The 15,228-nt window shown below is 42.3% G+C and overlaps 1 long non-coding RNA gene across 1 annotated transcript in view; it reads left to right on the top strand.

Moving 5' to 3' along the window:
- The window catches only part of LOC111933261 (uncharacterized), a 31,511-nt gene extending 16,283 nt beyond the window's left edge, over positions 1–15,228 (top strand). Inside the window, exons 3-5 of the long non-coding RNA XR_015274490.1 lie at positions 10,152–10,313; positions 11,554–11,706; positions 13,307–15,228. This is a non-coding gene — a long non-coding RNA (uncharacterized LOC111933261). The remainder of the gene's footprint in view (positions 1–10,151; positions 10,314–11,553; positions 11,707–13,306) is intronic.

Below are 15,228 nucleotides of genomic sequence, written 5' to 3'. Positions count from 1 at the left end.
TGTGTGAGGAGCCCTGCCCAGCTAAGATGAACCTTGTCTCCTCCATGGCTGGGATTTCCAAGGCATCCAGCACTCAGGGGAGTTGAACACTCATAGCAGCTTTCAGGAAGTAAATTTAGAAACAGAGTTCTGTATCTCACTATGGGCAAATCCAGTCTCATTCCTCCTCAGGAAGAGCAGCACGGTGTTACAGGTGATTGCAGCCACTGCCAATCTCTCAGCAATGAGCTGTTTTCTGGAGAGGCAGCTGCCAGGCCTTGTTTCAGTTTTAATCTGACTCTGCTGAAAATGTCCAGGTGCAGCACCCAGCCCTGAGGGATGGTTATGTTATTCTCACTGGCAGTCTCTAGTTTTCAGAATTCACAATTTGTGACCAAGGAGAATGAACAATGTCCACTAAAACAATTTGAAGTACGTAATGATGGTCTATAATTAAGTCATGATCTCTTTCTAAACTACAAACCTTATAAGAGCCTGACCTTTCAGAATTCAAAGCCTAAACTAAAAGAGATTTACAGAAGTATTTTTTTTATGTAACCATTATTTAAATTTTCCACTCTGTAATTAAATTTTGTCTCTTTGCAAAAGAGAATGAACTGTTCCTGAAAAAGCTTCTCATATGCTGAGCAGTATAATTAGAGAACTAGTTCTGCAAATGTCACACAAAAAATGACCTTTAATGAAGCAGTATCAAATGAAAAAGCTATTAAAGCTATGCAGCTTGAAGAATAGCTAAAAGTTGAATTATTGAAGTGGGTCCTGGTCCTGCTGCTGTTCAAATCCCCCATGTGGGCTCCTTCCTGTGTGTAACAGAGAAAGGATGAGAACAAATAGTCGTGTGGTGTACTTGGCACAAGAAATTGTGTAAGAGCTCGTGAAGGAAGAATTTCACTTTGTGCCACCACTGGCTGCAGGAAGATGCCAGGATCTGTTACCTGCGGGGCCTGTGAAGAAGCAGCTTGTCTTCAAGGACAACCCCAGTAGGAATGACTTCTTTTGGTGTTTTACCTCATGGATTTAAAAGTATTTCTCATAAATCAAAACACAAGATATAATTTTAGAAACAAATCACAAGCATCAAAAATCATGCTGTGAAACATAGACAGTATAATGACTCAAACTTTTTTGTTGCTCATTGCAGTTTTTTCTTTTTCACATATTTTATGTGTCTAAAGAATCACCTCAGACCAGGTTGATTTTTCCTTAAAGTTTGAGTCATTATATGGAAATAAATGTGGAAATATTATTGGGGGGGGAGAAAAAAGAGACCAAATACACTAATATTTTTATGTCCTCTGCAATCTTTTAACATTATGGCTTGAAAAGGCAGGTGGCAGGGAATGTTACAGGGTGGTTATGGCTTGTTAAGGGTACGAGCAAATGCAGAAAGGGAGCGACTGGAGCCGTTCCATGCCCTGCTCAGTCCTGGCAGCGTGGGGCAAAGCTGTGCTGTGGGTCCAGCAGCCTCAGCAGGGTCCTGCAGGGAGAGCAGGGAGCTTCTCCTCCTGCGGGCACGGCCGGAGCGTGCTGGGCACCGAGTGCCAGCCAGGCTCTGCTCAGAGGAGCTGCTGCTCCCCAGCTCCCAGTGAAATGCTAGCCACCTTTCCAAGGGAAATCAGCAACTTCTGATTCATGCTCCAACGTGGGATGGAAATTTTTAGATTGCAATTTTCTTTCATTCTGTAAGAGTTTATTGGGAAATAGCACTGCTGGTCCATCAGAGTCCTCAGACACTTCATGCAGGAAGTTGGCACCAAAACTTTATTTCACAATGTTTGAGTTTGTGATGATTCATACTGCAGAAGTAGTTAAATTTTTTCCTCCAGATTTCAGCCAAATTGCATTTCTGTGCTAGGGGTCCTTTTTTTAAAAAAACTTTTTTTTCAAGAAAATTTGTCAGGGTTTACCCTGTCCCTGAGAAAGATAAAGGTTTGGATAATATCAGTAATTTTTGGCCAGAAAAAGCTCTTTCACTGGAGAATTGCTGATTCAGAAGAAGCTGTCCAGAGCTTGCCTGTGAACCAGCTGCCCCATCTCCATGTTCCAGTCTGGTTCCAGCCACCAAAGCAGGGCTGCAGTTCAGCTCCCAGCCAATTCCCTTGGAATTTTCCAGGTGCAGCCCCAGGTTCATCCCATCTCTGACATCACAGCAGGGTTTCGATTGTCTGCCCTACACAGAGGTAGTGCTGGTGTCCCTTTTTGTCCTTACAGACAGGAGTGGTCTGTGGATAGAGTACCACAACTGAGAAATCTCTGGGATTTGGGAGCTGATTTGGTGTCCTGCTCTGGCACAGATTTTCTGTGTGGCCTTCAGCAAGTCTCTTACCACGTCTGTGCTTTACTGTCTTTGTGTCCAGCTCTCAGAAGTGAGATGGTTATCCACACAAGTGCCTTGCATGTTGGAATTTCCACAAGGAGCCCTTGGAGTTTCATGCTCTGTCCCTGCGGTGCCTGATGCTTTTGAGGCCTCTTGGCCCCAGCTGTTAGGCTGCTTGTGAGCTGTGTAAGCACACAGGTACCAGTTGGATGGTTTCCTGCAGGCTAGAATTCCCTTCTCTATAAAAATAGAGAACTCGTATCCTACCTCAAATCGAAGGTGAGGATTTCTGTTCCTCCCCACTGCCCAAGGTAAGGTGAACACTGGCAGCAAGTAACCAATCTACCTCTGCTAATGTGTTTGGGTCTAGAAGTTAATCACAGACCCAGAGCCTAAATTCCTTCTACACCTTGACCTATTTCATCAGTATCAGGAGACCATCAAAAATGATATGACAGTAAATGGCTTCAGCCAACAAGTTCTCTTATGAAACGTGTTTCAATGGTTGCTGAAGCATCAAGCACTTTTCTCTTTAGCTGTACACTTAGCTGGCAGTGTCTTATTTAATCTTATTTACCTCTGTTTATTTGATCCAGTAGTGTAAAAGCAAAGCATTTTATGGAGGAAATAGATGTTGTTTGTTTGTTTGTTTGTTTGTTTGTTTTTTAAATGAGTAGTGGTTTTTTTGCCTCTTTGGTCTTGTTTACTTTGAGTCAGTGAATTAATTAAAAAAGGCTTTGCCTGTAAGTGCCTGAGTTGCCCCCTTCAGATTCTTGGGTTTGAAGTCAGACAATTGGTCCCCTGCTCTGCCAAATCCAGGCTACAAGCACTGGAGCTGTGTTTGGGGGAGGTGGCTGCCCACAAACTTCTGGGCACTTCAGTGTGTCCTTGCACTTTGAGCAGAGTTAGCAAACAGTACCAGAGCTGGTGCAGCCAGCCTTCGGTGCTTCACCAGCTTCTGATTCTCATAGATGTCATTTGGTTTGCTGCGTGTTCAGGGAGCTTTTGCACCCAACCAAACAAAATACTGCGCTGACTTTAGATGTTGAGGGAGACAGGAGGCCATGGAACAGATCCCTGACTCACGGTGGTAATTTTCTCCTGTTTCCTCCCTAAGCCTTTGTTTGCCGACTCCTTGAGGGTGGGCTTCTGCTTTGATGTTTTATTGTCTCTCAAATCACTGGTTTTACTTTTAGCACCAGTAATTTTTGGAGTGCTTTGGAGGGAGGGGGGAAGGGAGAAAAAATAGATGTAGTAATTATTAATGTATTTGGTTGGATTATGAAGTCTCAAAGCTCATTAAAAATGAGAAACCATGGCAACCTCGACAATCCCTCCTACACATATTATATCTACCTTACAATGTGCAAAGTACATTTAGTGAAGAGAAATAAAGCATAAAGAAAGGGGAAGAAAAAGCATTCACTTTTTATATTACTATTTTTAATTCTCAGCTCATGCATACCAACACACTTGTGCTGGCAGCCCTTTGAACTCTTCCACGTGAAAAATAAGTAACTGATTATTAGATCTCTTTTCAGTATTGTTCTTTATTCTCCTGAGATTTCCTATGGTGCATTTTTTGTAAAGGACAGATTTTATGGGAAGTTTGTAGCTGAAGAAATGTTTCTCTGGTCTTGTCCCCTCCTGAGGCACTGAGAGTTTGGGGCAGTCATGCTTCTCCTTGACTCTGACTTGTACTCTTCACAAGTATAAATCTAACATTAGTGCTGGTCATCTATCAGAAGAAGGGTGAAATTGCAGCTCTCTTAAGATCAGTTAAAGGATTTTAGAGAATACTGAGTCTTACATCCAATTATGCCTATTTTCTGTTTTAAAATAGAGAACATTTGCATCTGAAACTTAATTAAAACTGTTACAGCAGTTTGTGTGGAACAGAAAATAACAGTGGTAGATAAGGCAAAAGTCAAGAGGCCGTGACCTCCATCAGGCTTTCCTGATAAAGGTTTTTCATTTTCTATGTCTGCATTGATCCAGGATGTTTTGGTAAGAACTTGGAATAATGACCCTGACATCACACTTGAACTGCACTGGCCTGCTCAGGAAGTTCTTCCTGTATTACAGCTCTTCAAAAGGCACGCTTTCCGTAAGGGTCATTCCTTCCAGGCTTATCCATGTTCTCTGCACAAAGGGCCTGAATTCAGATTTCTCTGTTTAGTAAGACACTGGAATGCAATCCTGATGAATAAGGCCTAGAAAGTGAATACTGTCAAACAGAGCACGTGGCTGAGCTCTCTGACAGCCCGAATGAACCGTTGCAGAATGGAGCTGTCAGCATGACTGTGAGTGGAGAGGAGTTCTGGGCAGGGTGTGCCCAGTGCAGTGGGGAGGGCAGCCTGGCACAGCGGGAATCAGCTCCGTGTGCTGCCACAGCAGCTGGAACGTGTTTCCTCTCCAGAGCCCACGTAACCAGCTGGAAGGTTCTGCTTTCCTCCTTTTCCTCGCTCGTCTCCAGTGCCCTGACAGGACAGGATAACATAGAGGTGTAGGAGTTCCCCAGGAGACAATAAATTCTGCAGAAGGAAAGATACTGGGACCCCCTCAAAGGAATTTGAGGTCACTTGCAGTGCAGGGGTGAAAATTCCTTACAAACAGGTGGGATTTACAGCTCCCAGGCACACATTTTGGGGGTAAGTATGGGAGTACTCCTTCATATGCCCAGCAAGGGCAAAGGCTTTATTTAACCAGTACTGGTTAGCTGACTCCTGGAATTTCCTGGTAGGAAAGGAAAGAGCTCCTGGTGCCTGGAGAAGTCTCCAACGAGAATGTATCAGACAGCCCTCCGTGTGGGAGTACTGAGTGTGTTCACAGTACATGCAGTACCAAACTGAAATAGCACGTTTAGCACCCTGGAGACTGCCTGGGGACACTGATGCTTTCTGTGCTTTCTTTGCAGTGAAAAATAACATTATTTGTTTCGGCAGAAGGCTATTTTTATATTGAGGTGGTGTAACAAGCTGGGGCTAAAGGAACCTGTAGGTTAGCATAGCCACAGGGCCCAAGAGGATGTAAAAATGGGTTAGAGAGCTTCTGAGGAACAGTTTTCCCAAATGCTATGCATAGGAAGTTAAGAATCCCAAGTCCAAGGTTAATTAATTTTATTTATCTAATGTACCATATGCACACTGTGCTCATGGCAACAGTGTATGAAATTTAGGGGTACAGTAAGAGGCAGCTTAGCACCAGGGAGCTGAGCATTAATGATCTGCTCCCCCCCACTTCAGGCCATTACAGCACCTGGGTTAAACTGGCATAAAACCCACAAAAGGATAGAAACTGAAGAGATTTTTACCTCTGTGGGAATTCATAAAATCTGATCATTATTGCTTCCTTAATGGTTTATTTTAAGCAAAAGTCACTATTGCTTTAGCAAAAGTCACTGTGGCTTTTCAAGAAAGAATGAATTCTGCTGTTTTTCCTGCCAGCTTGTTAGGAATGGCATGTTCTATTCCTTTGCTGAGGGAATAATACTGAAATTATAAGGGTTAGCTGTAACTGGAACAATGAGGAAAAAGAGATGGCATATTTGGGATAATATTAGAGAATAAGGATGCTGCTGTTCCAGTGTGTGTGTAGTCCATTATCACCAGTACTTGGAGTGGTTTGAGAAACAGTTGCTTAGAGTGGAGACAGATGCCTACCAGAAATGAAGGATCAAGTTGCTGATGGTTGATGCAAAAGTTGTGCACCTGAGAATTACAGCCTCTGCAGTGTGTTTTTTACTGACTGGCCCAACTTCTTGCATGTGTAACCCATTATAATTCTCATTATGATTTACTATGTAACCCATCTTGATTTTTACATTTGAAAAATTTTTCAGCTCAGTGGTTTGTACAGTGAGAAATAGCCCAGGCTGACTGTACCTCATCTGGGGACATCTTTCCAATGCTCAGCTTTCAGCATGTGACCTTCAGTGCTGTCCAGGAGCCACTTGCTTCCCTTTTCCAAGAGCTATCGCTGCTTTTTTAGCTGCAGTTTTTTCTGTGGCCTTAGATATACTCTGTATTCTGAGCTGGGATTTAAGATGAAGCAATTATTTCAGCTGGTATTTTGCATGGTGGATGATTGATGGATATATTGGAATGGTAGGATTTCTTGTCTTGTTTTCAATCATTATTACTCTTGCATTTTTTCTGGTTTTATAATCACAGTTCTCACTTCCTATAGCAACACCAAGCTCCTTGGTGGAAGAGTCAATTCACACTGAGTCCTGGATGGATTCCCTGGCTGTTGAAGCCAGGTAGGCTTCAAAGATTTCATTTACCATCACAATTTTACCTCAGAATTTCTGAGGGGCCTTGAAGAGCATTTGGCTCAAATGCATACACTTAAAATTAGACAGTTTAAATTACTTAGCCTGGCAAGTGGCTTCTGTGCAGTTCTCGTTGGGGATCCAACCAGATCAGGTTGATTCTCTCTGCAGTACACACTGCTGGGTGTCACACGGTGGTTAGCAGGAGGCAGACAGATAAAATAATTATCTATTGTGTGGGCATAATTACAGGAGTTCATGTTTTATTAGTAACCTGTGTTCAGGATTTTCCTATGTGCATAATTACAGCAAAACACACGAGTTCTTTGCTCTCTGTTGACTGCACTGTGTGATGATGAGCTGGCAGCAGCCCCTCTGACCTTTCACCATACAGATAGTGTATGGAAAGCTGGAGCATGTTTTAGTCACTTATCTCTTTTAATACAGTAAACATGCTGCAGTACAGCAGTGCACCATAGCTGTTGGAACAACTAGTTAAGATGTGGTTGTCAAAATCAATTAACACATTGATTTTCGATGTGTAACTCTTACTGCTTTCAGGTATTCTAGCTTAAATAGGTTTTGAGGACAGGGTTGTTGAATATGAAGGGATTTCTGGTTTGGAGCAGTTGTGAACTACAAGCTGGGGAATAACTTAACCAATGAGTAGTTCTGAATGGCTTCCTGATGCTCACACTTTCCTCCTCTTCTGGGTGTAAATGTTTTCTCCCTTAATGTGTCCAGTCTCCCCTACCCTGCCCCTGGGGTAGGAATTGGCTCCCAGCTGATACAGGGAGAACACATTTGTGAGCTCTCCCTGTGGCAAGATCCTCCCGGCCCCATCCTGCTTTCTCCTCTCCTTTCAGCAGCATTCCAAGGCGCTCTGCAATCGCCCCTTCAGGCCCTGAGGCAAACTGTTCAAGGCATGCCTTTTTATTTCCTCTAGATCATGGAACTTCTCTGACACAGAATTATTATTGTGGCACATAATTATGATTGGATGTCTTCATCATATAATTTCATGATATATAATGAGCAGCAAAAGCTTATTTCCTCTGCTCTTTGAATACTGAACTTCTGAGATTAATTAAACTGATACTGAAAATGCTTTTAATTATATATGCTGCATAAACAGCACTATTAAGATCAGATGAGAATATTATTGCCTGAACAGTTTCAATTTTTTTTTTTAAATATCCACTGTGTGTTTTATATTCCTGTTTAAAGAAATGTGGGGATTTTGGAGGGGATAAAAACCTCCCCAGACAGTGGATGGGATACTGAAGGAATACCTGAATATTTGCTGAAGCAAATCAGCTACTTTGCTCTAATTGCAGTGTGTAAAAGCAAGAGACTACAAAATTAAGAGTATTTTATTTAAGTAAATAAATGCTTTCACATGCCTAATCCCGAATCTTTGTAGGCAGGAAATTCATAAAGTGTTTTTTGATCCTTCCTTCTAAAGCTGTAGTCACCCCAAATGAGACTGCTAGTGATGCCACTGCCTGAGGCATAGGAATGGATGTGCTTTATCCAGTGTCAGATGTGTGCCATGTACCTGCTAACCCTGTGTGAACAGGATTAGAACTGGGCTTTGGTGACTGAGTTTGGGAGAGAAATTTCAGTGCACTGACAAACACCTCTGTGAAATCATTCTGGTGCAAGAAGGAATCTGAATTTCATAACCCCAAATTTAAGGGATGCACTACCAGAATGGAACAATGCCATGTTTAACTTTCAAGAGATATGTTGTTGGTATTTTTTAAGATTATTCAATATGCAGCAGTAATGTAAATGAGGCCAAAAAAAATAGAGATTTATGTTTTCAATACATTATTTGGTGTTCATGGACTAAGCACTGCACACCCTGAGCTGGGATTGCTGCCTGTTACCTGATGGGCAGTTTAACCATGTGAAAATTATTGCACCCTTACTCCTGCACTTCCAGTGGAAGTGAGCAAAGTCTTCTGGAGGCAATGGACATGGGAAGGAATGTGTGAAGTGAGTATCTGTCTCTCAGGAGTTTCTTCTGAGTGGAGGAGGGACCAGGAGGGAATTCCGTGTTGCATCTAAGCCATCACCTTTGACAGGCCCAGGTGCCTGGGGCATTTTGGCTGTCCTGGAGCTGGTGGCAGCCCCGGCTGGGTGGCTGCCCCGTGACAGGGCTGTGTTTCTGAAGGGAGCCAGCTGGGAGGGCCCTGCTCACACACCAGCTGGCCCAGTCTGTGTTCAGATGGCAGCACAAGGCTTGCGAGGCACCTCTGAACTCGCTCTTCACCTCCAAAAACAGGAAGAGCAAAGGCCAGGAGCAGCTTCCCCTTCTCAACCCTTAATGCAAACCTCAGGAAAAAGCTAAAAATGAAATTAATGGAATTTATTTGTGAGCTTGTTGCTACACCTTGATTTATTGGCCTTTTGTATCTTCTAACTGATAGAAGAGGAATCCTATAAGCTGGGATTGGTCTCAGTAGCAATCTGTTCTCCATTGACTGTCACTTTTTAAGTATCTGTCTAGTTACATCTCTGATGCCCTTTTCAGTGAGTATTTTTAGCATGCCAGCAGAACACAGGCAGAATAAACTTGGACTTTTTGGAATACCATTTGTTCTCTTGTGTTTCAGAAGACTTAAAAGGTTGACTAAGAATTACAGTTCTGTAGACCATGCTGCTTTGTGCTGCTGTCTTTATCCATCTGTAGAGCTCCCCCATCTCTTCCACAATGGGCATTTTGGTGTCTGTCAAGTGCTCAGGAAAATGAACTCATTTATGTTTTCCTGTCCCTCTCACTAGTCATTTGCAACCATTTGAAATGGATGTGTATTTGCAGCAGAGAAAACTCAAATTCACTAATTGATGCACAAATACACTCATTTACATGCAATTTGGTTGGGTTTTTTTTTTAAATGCATGTATTTGCATAAATAAAACCTCTTTCCCAAATATTAGTGTGAACAAAAGCCGTTTTCATGGATGCCAAAAAATGGCTGAATAGAAAAGCCAATTCAGAATTTGCATAATAGTTACTAATTGTTTTCCTTGCTATTAGCCTGTCTCTGCTTAATAGGCAATATTGGCTTCTGTTTCCTTTCTGGGTGCAGTCTGATGCAAGAATATGAGCTACTGTAGAAGTATAATAGTTGAACTTACCTGGTGTGCAGTTCTGGGGCCTGGTTCCACCCAGGAGCAGAGCAGAGGCTCCGGCAGAGGACATCGTGTGGCCAGGAACCAGGAATGTACTTCCCTCAGTGGGGGACAACCAGGAGATTATTTATTCCCACAAAACATTAGGAGGTTTGGAGAAAATCTCAGTTTTTCTTTGGGGGAAGGAAGATCTATCTTGGTTGCAGCCAACATCTTTGGTTGAATGTTTTGTTCTTTCCAAATGGTATTGCTAAAGCCTCTAGAGAGTTTAGGAGAAACACACACAGTTTAAAATGGCAGTAAATAAATAAATAAACAAATAAATCTCTGCTTTGCTCAAGTATATTTTGTCAATTTCCTTTATTTAGAGATACAGAGAAAGATCTCACATGTTTTTACTGTTCTTGGTATTTATTGCAGCGTTCCTGTGTTAAAATGTGGAAGTCAATATGGCTCAAGACCATTAAGTCAGACTGAGCTATCAACCGTCTGCAGAAACACAATCTGGTTTGCTGGGCAGGGATTTATCCAATAGAGAACTATTGATTCTCCTTATAAAGAAAGGGAAGAAGAGTAAAACAGGTATGTTTTATGCTAGAGAAGGAAGGATGATTGCTTTATTTCACGGATGTTTTGCTGCACCTTAATAACCTCACTGTTAAAAACAAATTGCTTCACTTCAGTGGAGTTGTGGATTCCAATGTGCCTGCCTGGAGCAGCAGGAGGAGCAGGGGAGGTGGAACCAGCTGTGCTTCACCTGCAGCACGGCCCCATGGCAAAGGGCTTGCCTGCACTGGGAGGAAAACACTTGGGATTATTTAGAGCATGCACAGTCAAAGGATTCAGAGAAGCTGTGCAGATTTAGGAGTTGGAGAAGTTTTGTAAAGCACAGGAGAGAAAAAAGTCAAATGGCTTGTTTGGAGGATTTATTGGGAAGTGTAACTTAGATCCCTTTTTAACTCAGATTTGTCTGTCAGCATGGAATAAAGTCTGGTTTGTGCTACAGCAGTTATTAATAGAAAAATTGCATTTCCTTAGAAAAAAGAGAAGCAAGAGGGTAATTTTGGCCAAGTTTGTCTTCCACAGCAAATTGCAAGATTTGCAATTAATCTTGAGAGGAATGAATTGGATTTTTTTTTTTAAAGACCAAATTATAGAGGGGACCTGATAAGTTTGTATAATATTTATTCAAGTATGAATACAGAGAGGAGGAAACAGTGTATCTGCATCTGTATATACATCTTGTCACTTGATACCCTGAAATTCGATATTTAGGGATGAAATACCGTAATCAACAGACCCTCATCCTCTTAGGTCCAGTATAGCTTTGGAGAGTTGGCATTCCTTGTCAGTCAGTGTTCATTTTTCCAGAGCCACCTTGGGCTGCAGTGGCTGGCTGTGAGTGTGCCTCGGTAAAGGCTTATTCAGCCCTGCTGCAGCCCAGCTGGGCTGGTGAGGGAAGGGGCTGTGCCCTGGGGACGTGCACTGTGCCACCAGCACTCCTCCTGCTACCCTGCAGCCAGGGGCAGAGCTGGCAGGCGGCAGCAGCCACACTGCTGCCTCTTTGTGTCATCAGGATTGAGACATCCCACTAAGGACACCTCCAGTCCCATCTCCAGTGCCACTCAGCAATCCAGGCAATTCTGGGGGTGAGAAAGATTTCTTCCTTTATTTGCAACTTTCTTTCCTTCTCTTGCCCATACTTCCTGCTTTTCAAAGCAGTAGTTGTAAAAGAATTTCAGGAAGTCAATCTATTATCAGTCTTTACAGATGTTTCTTCAACTTCTTGCCCCTTTCTGAAGTAAATCTGTTTCCTTTGAAGATGCAGTGCCCCTTTCCATGGCCCCAGTGGGAGTTCAGCATCCCCTGAGCAGGGCTGTGACCGGCCTCAGGAACACCCTGGTGAAGTTCTGGTTGGACATACGCTGCTGTGTTCCTGTCTGCTCAGGAAAAGTGTGACATTGTGGTTTCCTTGGTAAGAAACGTATCTCTGTTGAAAAGGAAACATATTTCCTTTTGGAAAACGGTGTCACAAAGAAAACCTGAGGCCACTGAAAGCGGCGAGAGTGGAAGTGCTGTGTGTGACAAGGTCTGTGCCCTGTCCCCCCGGACATGGCCCGTGCTGGGTCAGTGTGCCATGAGAACCACGTCACCCAGCACACAACTCACTGCACTGCCTTCTCTGGGGTGCTTTTCACTCTCAGCAAATTTCAGGATGTCTGACAAAAGAAAAGGGATTAGTGCTATCATTTCCACTGTGCAGAGGAAGAAGTAAAGCAAGGAAGGGTTAAATTTGTAGGAAAGAAAAGGCAGAGTGCAATGCAAGATTCAGGTCTCCTGAGACCGGTTTTTCTGCCGCTCTGTTACATCCTATTGCCATTTATAAGGATCCATTTTTAGAAATAGATGGTGAATTGGAGCAATAGAGATGAGGTTTAATTTCTTTATTGGCTAGTGATGTTCATCCCTTTTTGGTCAGTTGCATTGTCCAAGGTGCCAAAAATATTTTGTGCAATCTCCTTTTCCTAGAAGATGTTTCTAAACTCTTTATCAGTTTTAAAAAATCAAAGATGAGCAAGTCAGTTGGGATATTTAATTTGTATGTAGTCATTCAGTAAAGATCAGCGTAAAGGCTTTATCCTCTGCAGTTTTTAATTTCATGTAGGTAAGGAAAAGCTACATTAATCTTTTCCTGTGTCATGCTCAGCAGGGGTCACCATCCCCACTAACCTTTTGACCCAGGTGAGTCTCGGCCTAGTTGCTTTGGAGGTGTGCAGTGAGGTGCTGTGGCAGGTGTTGGAGCTATTGGTGTAAACACCTCAGGTACCCAGCTTCTCTAAAGAGCAGAAATTCCTTACTTTAATCTCCTCATTCAGCATGAAAAAAAATTATGATCTAAAAATCAAAATATACAAATGCAGTCTTGGCAAGATTGATGATCCTATGTTTTAATCAAGGTGATTAAAATGATGAGATTTGTTTATTATTATTGCTACAAGTATTGGGGAATTTTCTTCTGCAAAATGCATCTCTCAATTTAGCATTCAGCAATCACCAGTTCTCTCTAAATCTGTGGTATCTTGCCCACTTTTTTAACCAATACAACATAAACCTATGGCATAAAGAGGCAGGAATATCAGGATCAGTAAAGAACTAAATTCTGATTAAAGTCTCTTGATATCTTTTGCTTTTGTCTGTATGCCATTGGTATAAATTGTCATTATCATAATTAAACAAAAAAGGCACTGTGAATTTCGTATTCCCTTGATGATGCCACAGAAACAATATGCATGAAATAAATGTGATAGTTGCTATAAAGTCAACTTCCACAGCAGCTTTTAAAGTTTGCTGTAAAAGTCTTTGGCTGTTATGCTGTTCATAGTAAATTCATCTCTTCCTTTTTAGTTCATTGTATATTTTGAAGTTATAAAATTAATATTTACAGCTGTGTTATTGTATTACTATGTTACTCATTACTGTATTAATGGACAGTTCATCATAAATAGAAATAACATTATATTCTCCTGCAGCTTACTTAGTCAATGCTATTTATTTCTATTATTGTATTATTTCAGAAATGCTCACCTTAAGACCACTTGGAAATCTGTAAATATACTGCTGCTCTTGGGCAGGACTTGAAATGTTCAGTAGCTTCAGAATTACAGACCAGCTTCCCTTTGCTGTTAGAATATGTCAGCTAAACATAATCTTAAATAAAATTGGTATACCAGGTGCCATGTGTAGAGCAGGGTGTGTCTTAACACATTGTATGAAATGTGATATTTTAGACAATATTTCACTCCAAGGAGATATTTCATTTAAACCCTTGATGATTTTGTATTTGCCTCTTATTTTCTTCCAAAAACTACAAGTCTGTTTTGACAAGAATTTTACACATAGAAACACTAATAGCATGGTAATTCTGCTCAGAAACTGACAGTGCACAACCGGCATCGGGATAACCCCTTTCCCTGGTTGGAATTACAATCAGCCTCCAAAACTAATGTTTAGGAGACATTGTTAATCTGCCTCGTGCTTACTCACTTGAACAATAAGATCAGGATTCCCTCAGGCAGAGTGTAATAATCATTTGTCACTTTTGGGAAAGGACGTTTCCATTTATTAATTTTCACTGACGGGGACTTGGACTTCAGCAGTTGTAGTTTTTGAGCACACAGTGTTTCATCTGATTGAATTTTTCCCAATTCATCTGTGTTCCACGAATTTTGTGGCAGAATTGTCAAGACTCTAGAGCTACATCAAAAATTGTGAGCATCAATTGGGCTTAATTCAGTGGAAATTTTATTTCACAGCCGGTAATTCCAGAGCTGCTGGGTGTAGCTGTCCCGGAGCGTGACGCTGGCTGTGAGGAATGGTTTTCCTCCCGCAGGATGCCGGCTGTGCCTCGCGGCTGTGCCGGCTGTGAAATGCGCTCAGGAGACACCGGGGAGCCTTTGCAGGAGCCAGAGCCGGGGCAGGAAGCTGGGGCTGCTCTGTAAAATCCCTGGAAAGCGAAGGAAAGAAGGGGCCAACCCCTGTGGCTCCCTGCTCCGAGTGCGTGGGCAGGCAAAAGGAGACTGCTGGACATGGACCACGGGAGATCACAGGGGTCTTTTCTGTGTGGCAAAAGAAGGAGTCTGTTATCCAAGGAGAAGGGGTGGGGAAACCATTATAGTCTGGAGAAATTTTAAAAGGCTGTAAAGAAAATGTGGGAGATCACGGTGTAGAACACCTCATACAGCATGTCATGTGGCACAAGAGAAACAGGGACAGCCTTCAGGAAACTCTCCTTAATCTTAGGAGTGAGCAAGTGGATCTGCATTCTCCCTGACAAGGGTCAGATCCCAAATTAATCTTTGAGTCTTTGTACTTTTATACTTTATGCTGTCTTGATGTCACCTGAGCAAACAGTCCGGACTGATAGCATGGCATAGCTGGATGTTTGCATCTCCTTCTGCCCTTCCATCTGCTCATGGGTCAGATGTATTTCTGATATTAATTTAAAATTATAACAACGGTTTCTGGGCCACGTTAACTTCATTATTAGCAGTGTCGAGCAGAATACCAAAGCAAAATTGGAAGAAAAAAAAGATTTTGAAGGCAGGGCTTGACTGTGTGTTATTTTTAGCACTTTTTGGAGTGACTGTTCTTAACTGCCAGGAGCTGACAAGCAGGAGAAACACAGTGTGAATCAAGATGTTCACTTGTCATCTGTTCACATGTTTAATTTGTGAATTTGACATGCAAATGGTTCCTGTGCCACTGGTGTTGATGTGGCTGAGTGATGTACCAGCCGTGCTGCTGCCTTAGAGCAGCTCTCTGGGGACAGGGTCTTGCAGAAACGGGGGGTTCTGGCCATGGCCTGGAGCCCTGTGGGGCTGGGCATGAGAAATTCTCCTTGGGTTACCAAGGCAGGACATCCTAATTTGTCTTAGTTCTCTGTTGAGAATGTGCTTGTTTAAAATTTTTATAATAAAACTGGAGAAATAAATCCCAA

Source organism: Cyanistes caeruleus, chromosome 10, assembly GCF_971803275.1.
Source record: "Cyanistes caeruleus chromosome 10, bCyaCae1.hap1.1, whole genome shotgun sequence".
NCBI classification, from domain to species: Eukaryota; Metazoa; Chordata; class Aves; order Passeriformes; family Paridae; genus Cyanistes; species Cyanistes caeruleus.
The sequence above is the reverse complement of the archived record's forward strand: the minus strand, read 5'-3'. Positions and strand labels throughout refer to the sequence as shown.